A 12,712-nucleotide genomic window follows, 5' to 3' on the forward strand; every position below is an offset into this window, starting at 1 on the left:
TACTCATTTTGCACCTCACCCATTTCCTCTGGCTCCACGCATAGCTTCCTATCTCTGTCGTTGAGTGGGCCAACCCATTCCCTGGTTACCCTCTTGCTCTTTATATATGTATAAAAAGCCTTGGGATTTTCCTTAATTCTTTTTGCCAATGACTTTTCATGACCCCTTTTAGCCCTCCTAACTCCTTGCTTAAGTTCCTTCCTACTGTCTTCATATTCCTCAAGTGCTTCATCTGTTCCTCGCCTCCCAGCCCTTACAAATGCTTCCTTTTTCTTTTTGACGAGGCTCACAATATCCCGTGTTATCCAAGCTTCCCGAATCTTGCCGAACTTGTCTTTCTTCCTCACGTTAACATGCTGGTCCTGGATTCTAATCAGCTGACGTTTGAAAGACTCCCACATGTCAGATGTTGATTTACCCTCAAACAGCCGCCCCCAATCTAAATTCTTCAGTTCCTGCCCAATATTGTTATAATTAGCCTTCCCCCAATTTAGAACCTTCACACGAGGACTAGTCTTATCCTTATCCACAAATACCTTAAAACTTATGGAATTATGGTCACTGCTCCCGAAATGCACCCCCACTGAAACTTCGACCACCTGGCCGGGCTCATTCCCCAATACCAGGTACAGAATGGCCCCATCCCTTGTTGGACTATCTACATACCGTTTCAAGAAGCTCTGCTGGATGCTCCTCACAAATTCTGCCCCATCCAAGCCCCCAGCACTAAGTGAGTCCCAGTCAATATTGGGGAATTAAAAATCGCCCACCACGACAACTCTTACTTTTACATCATTCCAAACTCTGTCTACATATCTGCTCCTCTAACTCCCGCTGGCTGTTGGGAGGCCTGTAGTAAACCCCCAACATCGTGACTGCACCCTTCCTATTCCTGAGCTCCACCCATATTGCCTCGCTGCATGACCCCTCCGAGGTGTCCTCCCGCAGTGCAGCTGTGATATTCTCCTTAGCCAGTAATGCAACTCCTCCACCCCTTTTACAGCCCCCTCTATCCCGCCTGAAGCTTCTAAAGTCTGGGACATTTAGTTGCCAATCTGCCCTTTCCTCAACCAAGTCTCTGTAATAGCAACAACATCATATTTCCAAGTACTAATCCAAGCTCCAAGTTCATCTGCCTTACCTGTTATACTTCTCGCATTGAAAAATATGTTACAACTTTCCAATCTATAAATGACACATTTAGCCCTACTCTCTGCTTCCTGTTCACCAATTATCTTCCAATGCAAAAATGTTAACCCATACACTCAGAAATAGGAAGGGTGCGGTAACAATGTTGGGGCTGTACTACAGGGCTCCCAACAGCGAGCGTGAGATAGAGGTACAAATATGTAAGCAGATTATGGGAAGATGTAGGAGCAACAGGGTGGTGGTGAAAGGAGATTTTAACTTTCCCTACATTGACTGGAATTCACTTAGTGTTAGAGGTCTAGATGGAGCAGAATTTGTAAGGAGCATTCAGGAGGGTTTTCTAGAGCAGTATGGAAATAGTCCAACTCGGGAAGGGGCCATACTGGACCTGGTGTTGGGGAATGAGCCCAGCCAGATGGTTGAAGTTTCAGTAGGGGACTACTTTGGGAATAGTGATCACAATTCCGTAAGTTTTAGAATACTCATGGACAAAGACAAGAGTGGTGCTAAAGAAAGAGTGCGAAATTGGGGGAAGGCCAACTGTACCAAAATTCGGAAGGAGCTGGGGAATGTAGATTGGGAGCAGCTGTTTGAAGATAAATCCACATTTGATATGTGGGAGGCTTTTAAAGAGAGGTTGATTAGCGTGCAGGAGAGACATGTTCCTGTGAAAATGAGGGATAGAAATGGCAAGATTAGGGAACCATGGATGACAGGTGATATTGTGAAACTAGCAAAGAGGAAAAAGGAAGCATACATAAGGTCGAGGCGGCTGAAGAAAGACGAAGCTTTGGAAGAATATCGGGAATGTAGGACCAATCTGAAATGAGGAATTAAGAGGGCTAAATGGGGTCATGAAATATCTTTAGCAAACAGGGTTAAGGAAAATCCCAAAGCCTTTTATTCATATATAACGAGCAAGAGGGTAACTAGAGAAAGGATTGGCCCACTCAAGCACAAAGGAGGAAAATTATGCGTGGAGTCAGAGAAAATGGGTGAGATTCTAAATGAATACTTTGCATCGGTATTCACCGAGGAGAGGGACATGACAGATGTTGAGGTTTGGGATAGATGTTTGATTACTCTAAGTCAAGTCGGCATAAGGAGGAAGGAAGTGTTGGGTATTCTAAAAGGCATTAAGGTGGACAAGTCCCCTGGTCAGGATGGGATCTATCCCAGGTTACTGAGGGAAGCGAGAGAGGAAATAGCTGGGGCCTTAACAGATATCTATGCAGCATCCTTCAACACGGGTGAGGTCCCGGAGGACTGGTGAATTGCTAATGTTGTCCCCTTGTTTAAGAAGGGTAGCAGGGATAATCCAGGTAATTATGGTCCGGTGAGCCTGACGTCAGTGGTAGGGAAGCTGCTGGAGAAGATACTGAGGGATAGGATCTATTCCTATTTGGAAGAAACTGGGCTTATCAGTGATAGGCAACATGGTTTTGTGCAGGGAAGTTCATGTCTTACCAACTTAACAGAATTATTTGAGGAAGTGACAAAGTTGATTGTTCAAGGAAGGGCTGTAGATGTCATATACATGGACTTCTGGAAGGCGTTTGATAAGGTTCCCCATGGTAAGTTGATGGAGAAAGTGAAGTCGCATGGGGTCCAGGGTGTACTAGCTAGATGGATAAAGAACTGGCTGGGCAACAGGAGACAGAGAGTAGCAGTGAAGGGAGTTTCTCTAAATGGAGACGTGTGACCAGTGGTGTTCCACAGGGATCCGTGCTGGGACCACTGTTGTTTGTGATATACATAAATGATTTGGAGGAAAGTATAGGTGGTCTGATTAGCAAGTTTGCAGACGACACCAACATTGGTGGAGTAGCAGATAATGAAGGGGACTGTCAGAGAGTACAGCAGAATATAGATAGATTGGAGTAAAATAAAAGCAAAATACTGCGGATGCTGGAAATCTGAAACAAAAACAAGAAATGCTGGATTCACTCAGCAGGTCTGGCAGCATCTGTGGAAAGAGAAGCAGGGTTAACGTTTCGGGTTCCGAAGAAGCGTCACTGACCCGAAACGTTAACTCTGCTTCTCTTTCCACAGATGCTGCCAGACCTGCTGAGTAGATAGATTGGAGAGTTGGGCAGAGAAATGGCAGGTGGAGTTCAATCCGGGCAAATGCGAGGTGATGCATTTTAGAAGATCCAATTCAAGACTGAACTACACAATCAATGGAAAAGTCCTGGGGAAAATTGATGTACAGAGAGATTTGGGTGTTCAGGTCCATTGTTCCCTGAAGGTGGCAACGCAGGTCAATAGAGTGGTCAAGAAGGCATACGGCATGCTTTCCTTCATCGGACGGGGTATTGAGTACAAGAGTTGGCAGGTCATGTTACAGTTGTATAAGACTTTGTTTCGGCCACATTTGGAATACTGCGTGCAGTTCTGGTCGCCACATTACCAAAAGGATGTGGATGCTTTGGAGAGGGTGCAGAGGAGGTTCACCAGGATGTTACCTGGTATGGAGGGCGCTAGCTATGAAGAGAGGTTGAGTAGATTAGGATTATTTTCATTAGAAAGACGAAGGTTGAGGGGAATCCTGATTGAGGTGTACAAAATCATGAGAGGTGTAGACAGGGTGGATAGCAAAAAGCTTTTTCCCAGAGTGGGGGATTCAATTACTAGGGGTCACGAGTTCAAAGTGAGAGGGGAAAAGTTTAGGGGGATATGCATGGAAAGTTCTTTACGCAGAGGGTGGTGGGTGCCTGGAACACGTTGCCACTGAAGGTGGTAGACGCGGGCATGATAGCGTCTTTTAAGATATATCTGGACAGATACATGAATGGGCAACAAGCAAAGAGATACAGACCCTAAGAAAATAGGCGACAGGTTTAGATAGAGGATCTGGATCGGCGCAGGTTTGGAGGGCCGAAGGGCTTGTTCCTGTGCTGTAATTTTCTTTGTTCTTTGTTCTTTGAGTTCTTATTTTGTATCGTAACCTTTTGGTGTGGCACCTTATCAAATGACGTTTGGAAATCTAAGTGCACCACATCAAATCTTCCCCTTTATTGACTTTGTTTGATACATCCTCAAAAAGCTCCAATAATTAAGTCAAACATGATTTCCCTCTTCACAAAACCATGTTGACGCTGCCTGATTGCTTTAAGATTTTCTCGGTGCCCTGTTGTTACCACTTTAACAATACATTCCAGCATTTTCCCTGTAACAGAAATTAGGCTACCTTACTTGTAGTTTCCTGCTTTGTGGCGGTCGTCTATTTATTTACTTTATGCTTTTGTGTGTGGTTGTGTGTGTGTTCATTTTTTTTTCTGCAGCTGATATACCAGCCCCATCTACACCGAACCCCTCGTCTGTTCTTTTCAGTTACATATCGTTCAAGTGGCTTAAAACATGCGTTCCCAGTTTCCTACTGATTTCCAGCTGACAAATTTTCAATGAGTATCACATTTCCTGTTATTTAATAGCGGTCACGGTCGAAAGCTGATACTCCTTGAGGCTGCGTGTGTGTGTGTGAGAGAGAGAGATGGAGAGATTCAGTAAGTGTCATTCAGTCAGTGCCTTGTTATTTATCTATTCTTTGTCTCTGTGTTAATTTGTGTCAAACTGGTATTTTTTTTTTTATATTTTGCAGTCTGTCTTCCGATGTGTCATTGTGGCAGTAATTTTACTCTCTGTACGGTTCTGGTGCTCCATGTGAGTGTGTGAATGGTTATGTAATATCAGTCTGCAGTACTGTGTGAGAGTTAGATGAATGCTTTACCTCAAAGTCTCTGGTGCTGTAGGCGACTGTGAAACTGAATCTATACGTGGCCACAAAGTGCTGTATGAGAGTCTGTCCATCAATTTTGAATAGTCTTGCTCTTGTATGTAATATGCCATTAATATTGCATCTATCAACATATGGTAGTATATACAAGAGCACAAGAACTCAATGCATTGGAGTAGAAGTAGACCATATGATCTATCGAGCCTGCTCCGCCATTCACTACGATCATGGTTGATCTTGCGCTTCAATTCCACTTTCCTGCCCGTTCCCCATATCCCTTAATTCCCTTTGAGACCAAAGCTCTATCTAACCCAGCCTTGAATGTATTCGATGATGGAGCAGCCCCAACCTTCTGGGGTAGAGAATTCCAAAGAGTAACAACACTTTGAGTGTAGTAATTTCTCCTCATCTTCATCTAACTGATTGGCCCTCCAGTGGGACAACTCACACCCCACACGAGGAGACTCAGGCACAGGTTCAATCAATTTATTCAAGCGTATGCAGGGAGAGACATCACTCGGGTATTCAGGTAATACTCTAACTTTACATTCAGGATCACAGACATTTATACTGTTCTGTTCATACAGTGTGTTCAACCAATGGATGATTGACATGATTGACCAGACACTTTAATTAAAACAATGGATGATTGATTACACATTCCGATCAGCACACTTCCTCCGCCTTATCAATGCACAAACCAGAACGCTCCAAACTGTAGTCTTTTATTTCTTTGTTTCCCCTTATTCCAACATTCCACAGAAACGCATGATTGCATGGCCTCGAGGTCTTTCTTTCACTCGCTGCATCTCTCCAGTCAATCCCTGAGTCTCCCCAATCACTCCCTGAGTCTCCCCAATCACTCACTGCCTCTCCCCAATCACTCGCTGCCTCTCCCCAATCACTCACTGCCTCTCCCCAATCACTCGCTGCCTCTCCCCAATCACTCACTGCCTCTTCCCAATCACTCGCTGCCTCTCCCCAATCACTCACTGCCTCTTCCCAATCACTCGCTTCCTCTCCCCAATCACTCGCTTCCTCTCCCCAATCACTCGCTGCCTCTCCCCAATCACTCACTGCCTCTCCCCAATCACTCGCTGCCTCTCCCCAATCACTCACTGCCTCTCCCCAATCACTCGCTGCCTCTCCCCAATCACTCACTGCCTCTTCCCAATCACTCGCTGCCTCTCCAAAAATCACTCGCTCCCTCTCCCCAATCACTCGCTGCCACTCCCCAATCACTCGCTGCCTCTCCCCAATCACTCGCTTCCTCTCCCCAATCACTCGCTGCCTCTCCCCAATCACTCGCTGCCTCTTCCCAATCACTCGCTGCCTCTCCCCAATCACTCACTGCCTCTTCCCAATCACTCGCTGCCTCTTCCCAATAACTCACTGCCTCTCCCCAATCACTCGCTGAATCTCCCCAATCACTCGCTGCCTCTCTCCAGTCACTCACTGCCTCTCCCCAATCACTCGCTGCCTCTCCACAATCACTCGCTGCCTCTCCCCAATCACTCGCTGCCTCTCCCCAATCACTCGCTGCCTCTCTCCAGTCACTCACTGCCTCTCCCCAATCACTCGCTGCCGCTCCACAATCACTCGTTGCCTTTCCCCAATCACTCACTGCCTCTTCCCAATCACTCGCTGCCTCTCCCCAATCACTCGCTGCCTCTCCACAATCACTCGCTGCCTCTCCGCAATCACTCGATGCCTCTTCCCAATCACTCGCTGCCTCTCCCCAATCACTCGCTGCCTCTCCCCAATCACTCACTGCCTCTCCCCAATCACTCGCTGCCTCTCCCCAATCACTCACTGCCTCTTCCCAATCACTCACTGCCTCTCCCCAATCACTCGCTGCCTCTCCCCAATCACTCACTGCCTCTCCCCAATCACTCGCTGCCGCTCCACAATCACTCGTTGCCTTTCCCCAATCACTCACTGCCTCTTCCCAATCACTCACTGCCTCTCCCCAATCACTCGCTGCCTCTCCACAATCACTCGCTGCCTCTCCGCAATCACTCGATGCCTCTTCCCAATCACTCGCTGCCTCTCCCCAATCACTCGCTGCCTCTCCCCAATCACTCACTGCCTCTCCCCAATCACTCGCTGCCTCTCCCCAATCACTCACTGCCTCTTCCCAATCACTCGCTGCCTCTTCCCAATAACTCACTGCCTCTCCCCAATCACTCGCTGCCTCTCCCCAATCACTCGCTGCCGCTCCACAATCACTCGTTGCCTTTCCCCAATCACTCACTGCCTCTCCCCAATCACTCGCTGAGTCTCCCAAATCACTCACTGCCTCTTCCCAATCACTCGCTGCCTCTCCCCAATCACTCACTGCCTCTCCCCAATCACTCACTGCCTCTTCCCAATCACTCGCTGTCTCTCCCCAATAACTCGCTGCCTCTCCCCAATCACTCGCTGCCTCTTTCCAATCACTCACTGCCTCTCCCCAATCACTCACTGCCTCTCCCCAATCACTCACTGCTTCTTCCCAATCACTCGCTGCCTCTACCCAATCACTCGCTGCCTCTCCCCAATCACTCACTGCCTCTCCACAATCACTCGCTGCCTCTCCCCAATCACTCACTGCCTCTCCCCAATCACTCACTGCCTCTCCCGAATCACTCACTTCCTCTCCCCAATCACTCACTGCCTCTCCCCAATCACTCGCTGCATCTCCCCAATCACTCGCTGCCTCTCCCGAATCACTCGCTTCCTCTCCCCAATCACTCGCTGCCTCTTCCCAATCACTCACTGCCTCTCCCCAATCACTCACTGCCTCTCCCCAATCACTCGCTGCCTCTCCCAAATCACTCGCTGCCTCTCCCCAATCACTCGCTGCCTCTCCCCAATCACTCGCTGCCTCTTCCCAATCACTCACTGACTCTCCCGAATCACTCGCTGCCTCTTCCCAATCACTCGCTGCCTCTCCCAATCACTCACTGACTCTCCCCAATCACTCGCTGCCTCTCCCCAATCACTCATTGACTCTCCCCAATCACTCGCTGCCTCTCCCCAATCACTCGCTGCCTCTCCCCAATCACTCACTGACTCTCCCCAATCACTCACTGCCTCTCCCCAATCACTCACTGCCTCTCCCCAATCACTCACTGACTCTCCCCAATCACTCACTGCCTCTCCCCAATCACTCGCTGCCTCTCCCCAATCACTCACTGACTCTCCCCAATCACTCGCTGCCTCTCCCCAATCACTCGCTGCCTCTCCCCAATCACTCATTGACTCTCCCCAATCACTCACTGACTCTCCCCAATCACTCGCTGCCTCTCCCCAATCACTCGCTGCCTCTCCCCAATCACTCATTGACTCTCCCCAATCACTCGCTGCCTCTCCCCAATCACTCGCTGCCTCTCCCCAATCACTCACTGACTCTCCCCAATCACTCACTGCCTCTCCCCAATCACTCACTGCCTCTCCCCAATCACTCACTGACTCTCCCCAATCACTCACTGCCTCTCCCCAATCACTCACTGCCTCTCCCCAATCACTCACTGACTCTCCCCAATCACTCACTGCCTCTCCCCAATCACTCGCTGCCTCTCCCCAATCACTCACTGACTCTCCCCAATCACTCACTGCCTCTCCCCAATCACTCACTGCCTCTCCCCAATCACTCACTGCCTCTCCCCAATCACTCACTGACTCTCCCCAATCACTCACTGCCTCTCCCCAATCACTCACTGCCTCTCCCCAATCACTCGATGCCTCTCCCCAATCACTCACTGCCTCTCCCCAATCACTCGCTGCCTCTCCCCAATCACTCACTGACTCTCCCCAATCACTCACTGCCTCTCCCCAATCACTCACTGCCTCTCCCCAATCACTCACTGCCTCTCCCCAATCACTCACTGACTCTCCCCAATCACTCACTGCCTCTCCCCAATCACTCACTGACTCTCCCCAATCACTCGCTGCCTCTCCCCAATCACTCGCTGCCTCTCCCCAATCACTCGCTGCCTCTCTCCAGTCACTCACTGCCTCTCCCCAATCACTCGCTGCCGCTCCACAATCACTCGTTGCCTTTCCCCAATCACTCACTGCCTCTCCCCAATCACTCGCTGAGTCTCCCCAATCACTCACTGACTCTCCCCAATCACTCACTGCCTCTCCCCAATCACTCGATGCCTCTTCCCAATCACTCGCTGCCTCTCCCCAATCACTCACTGCCTCTCCCCAATCACTCGATGCCTCTTCCCAATCACTCGCTGCCTCTCCCCAATCACTCGCTGCCTCTCCCCAATCACTCGCTGCCTCTCTCCAGTCACTCACTGCCTCTTCCCAATCACTCTCTTCCTCTCCCCAATCACTCGCTGCCGCTCCACAATCACTCGTTGCCTTTCCCCAATCACTCACTGCCTCTCCCCAATCACTCGCTGCCGCTCCACAATCACTCGTTGCCTTTCCCCAATCACTCACTGCCTCTCCCCAATCACTCGCTGCCTCTCCCCAATAACTCGCTGCCTCTCCCCAATCACTCGCTTCCTCTCCCCAATCACTCGCTGCCTCTTCCCAATCACTCACTGCCTCTCCCCAATCACTCGCTTCCTCTCCCCAATCACTCACTGCCTCTCCCCAATCACTCACTGCCTCTCCCCAATCACTCACTACCTCTCCCCAATCACTCGCTGCCTCTCCCCAATCACTCACTGCCTCTCCCCAATCACTCGCTGCCTCTACCCAATCACTCACTGCCTCTCCCCAATCACTCACTGCCTCTCCCCAATCACTCGCTGCCTCTCCCCAATCACTCGCTGCCTCTCCCCAATCACTCGCTGCCTCTACCCAATCACTCGCTGCCTCTCCCCAATCACTCGCTGCCTCTACCCAATCACTCACTGCCTCTCCCCAATCACTCACTGCCTCTCCCCAATCACTCGCTGCCTCTCCCCAATCACTCGCTGCCTCTCCCCAATCACTCGCTGCCTCTCCCCAATCACTCGCTTCCTCTCCCCAATCACTCGCTGCCTCTACCCAATCACTCACTGCCTCTCCCCAATCACTCGCTGCCTCTTCCCAATCACTCGCTGCCTCTCCCCAATCACTCGCTTCCTCTCCCCAATCACTCGCTGCCTCTACCCAATCACTCACTGCCTCTCCCCAATCACTCGCTGCCTCTTCCCAATCTCTCGCTGCCTCTCCCCAATCACACGCTTCCTCTCCCCAATCACTCGCTTCCTCTCCCCAATCACTCGCTGCCTCTACCCAATCACTCACTGCCTCTCCCCAATCACTCGCTTCCTCTCCCCAATCACTCGCTGCCTCTCCCCAATCACTCACTGCCTCTTCCCAATCACTCACTGCCTCTCCCGAATCACTCGCTTCCTCTCCCCAATCACTCGCTGCCTCTCCCCAATCACTCGCTGCCTCTCCCCAATCACTCGCTTCCTCTTCCCAATCACTCGCTGCCTCTCCCCAATCACTCGCTGCCTCTCCCCAATCACTCACTGCCTCTTCCCAATCACTCGCTGCCTCTCCCCAATCACTCGCTGCCTCTCCCCAATCACTCACTGCCTCTACCCAATCACTCGCTGCCTCTCCCCAATCACTCGCTGCCTCTCCCCAATCACTCGGTGCCTCTCCCCAATCACTCGCTGCCTCTCCCCAATCACTCACTGCCTCTCCCCAATCACTCACTGCCTCTCCCCAATCACTCGCTGCCTCTCCCCAATCACTCGGTGCCTCTCCCCAATCACTCACTTCCTCTCCCCAATCACTCGGTGCCTCTCCCCAATCAGTCACTTCCTCTCCCCAATCACTCGCTGCCTCTCCCCAATCACTCGCTGCCGCTCCACAATCACTCGTTGCCTTTCCCAATCACTCACTTCCTCTCCCCAATCACTCGGTGCCTCTCCCCAATCACTCACTTCCTCTCCCCAATCACTCACTTCCTCTCCCCAATCACTCACTTCCTCTCCCCAATCACTCGGTGCCTCTCCCCAATCACTCACTTCCTCTCCCCAATCACTCTCTGCCTCTCCCCAATCACTCACTTCCTCTCCCCAATCACTCACTTCCTCTCCCCAATCACTCGCTGCCTCTCCCCAATCACTCGTTGCCTTTCCCCAATCACTCACTGCCTCTCCCCAATCACTCGCTGCCGCTCCACAATCACTCGCTGCCTCTCCCCAATCACTCGCTGACTCTCCCCAATCACTCGCTGCCTCTCCCCAATCACTCTCTGCCTCTCCCCAATCACTCGCTGCCTCTCCCCAATCACTCACTGCCTCTCCCCAATCACTCGCTGCCTCTCCCCAATCACTCGCTGCCTCTCCCCAATCACTCACTGCCTCTCCCCAATCACTCACTGCCTCTCCCCAATCACTCGCTGCCTCTCCCCAATCACTCACTGCCTCACCCCAATCACTCGGTGCCTCTCCCCAATCACTCGCTGCCTCTCCCCAATCACTCGCTGCCTCTCCCCAATCACTCACTGACTCTCCCCAATCACTCGGTGCCTCTCCCCAATCACTCACTGCCTCTCTCCAATCACTCGCTGCCTCTCCCCAATCACTCGGTGCCTCTCCCCAATCACTCGCTGCCTCTCCCCAATCACTCGCTGCCTCTCCCCAATCACTCGGTGCCTCTCCCCAATCACTCGGTGCCTCTCCCCAATCACTCGCTGCCTCTCCCCAATCACTCACTGACTCTCCCCAATCACTCACTGCCTCTCTCCAATCACTAGCTGAGTCTCCCCAATCACTCACTGCCTCTTCCCAATCACTCGCTGCCTCTCCCCAATCACTCGCTGCCTCTCCCCAATCACTCGCTTCCTCTCCCCAATCACTCGCTGCCTCTCCCCAATCACTCACTGCCTCTCCCCAATCACTCGCTGCCTCTCCCCAATCACTCGCTGCCTCTCCCCAATCACTCGCTGCCTCTTGCTAATCACTCGCTGCCTCTCCCCAATCACTCACTGCCTCTTCCCAATCACTCGCTGCCTCTCCCCAATCACTCGCTGCCTCTCCCCAATCACTCACTGCCTCTTCCCAATCACTCGCTGCCTCTCCCCAATCACTCGCTTCCTCTCCCCAATCACTCGCTGCCTCTCCCCAATCACTCGCTGCCTCTCCCCAATCACTCGCTTCCTCTTGCTAATCACTCGCTGCCTCTCCCCAATCACTCGCTGCCTCTCCCCAATCACTCGCTGCCTCTCCCCAATCACTCGCTGCCTCTCCGCAATCACTCACTGCCTCTCCCCAATCACTCGCTTCCTCTCCCCAATCACTCGCTGCCTCTCCCCAATCACTCGCTGCCTCTCCCCAATCACTCGCTGCCTCTCCCCAATCACTCGCTGCCTCTCCGCAATCACTCACTGCCTCTCCCCAATCACTCGCTTCCTCTCCCCAATCACTCACTGCCTCTCCCCAATCACTCGCTGCCTCTCCCCAATCACTCACTGCCTCTCCCCAATCACTCGCTGCCTCTCCCCAATCACTCGCCTCCTGTCCCCAATCACTCACTGCCTCTCCCCAATCACTCGCTGCCTCTCCCCAATCACTCGCTGCCTCTCCCCAATCACTCGCTTCCTCTCCTCAATCACTCACTGACTCTCCCCAATCACTCGCTGCCTCTCCCCAATCACACGCTGCCTCTTCCCAATCACTCGCTGCCTCTCCCCAATCACTCACTGCCTCTCCCCAATCACTCGCTGCCTCTCCCCAATCACTCGCTGCCTCTCCCCAATCACTCACTGACTCTCCCCAATCACTCGCTGCCTCTCCCCAATCACTCGCTGCCTCTCCCCAATCTCTTGCTTCCTCTCTCCAATCACTCGCTTCCTGTCCCCAATTACTGGCTGCCTCTACC

This window comes from Heterodontus francisci, unplaced genomic scaffold (genome assembly GCF_036365525.1).
Source record: "Heterodontus francisci isolate sHetFra1 unplaced genomic scaffold, sHetFra1.hap1 HAP1_SCAFFOLD_452, whole genome shotgun sequence".
NCBI classification, from domain to species: Eukaryota; Metazoa; Chordata; class Chondrichthyes; order Heterodontiformes; family Heterodontidae; genus Heterodontus; species Heterodontus francisci.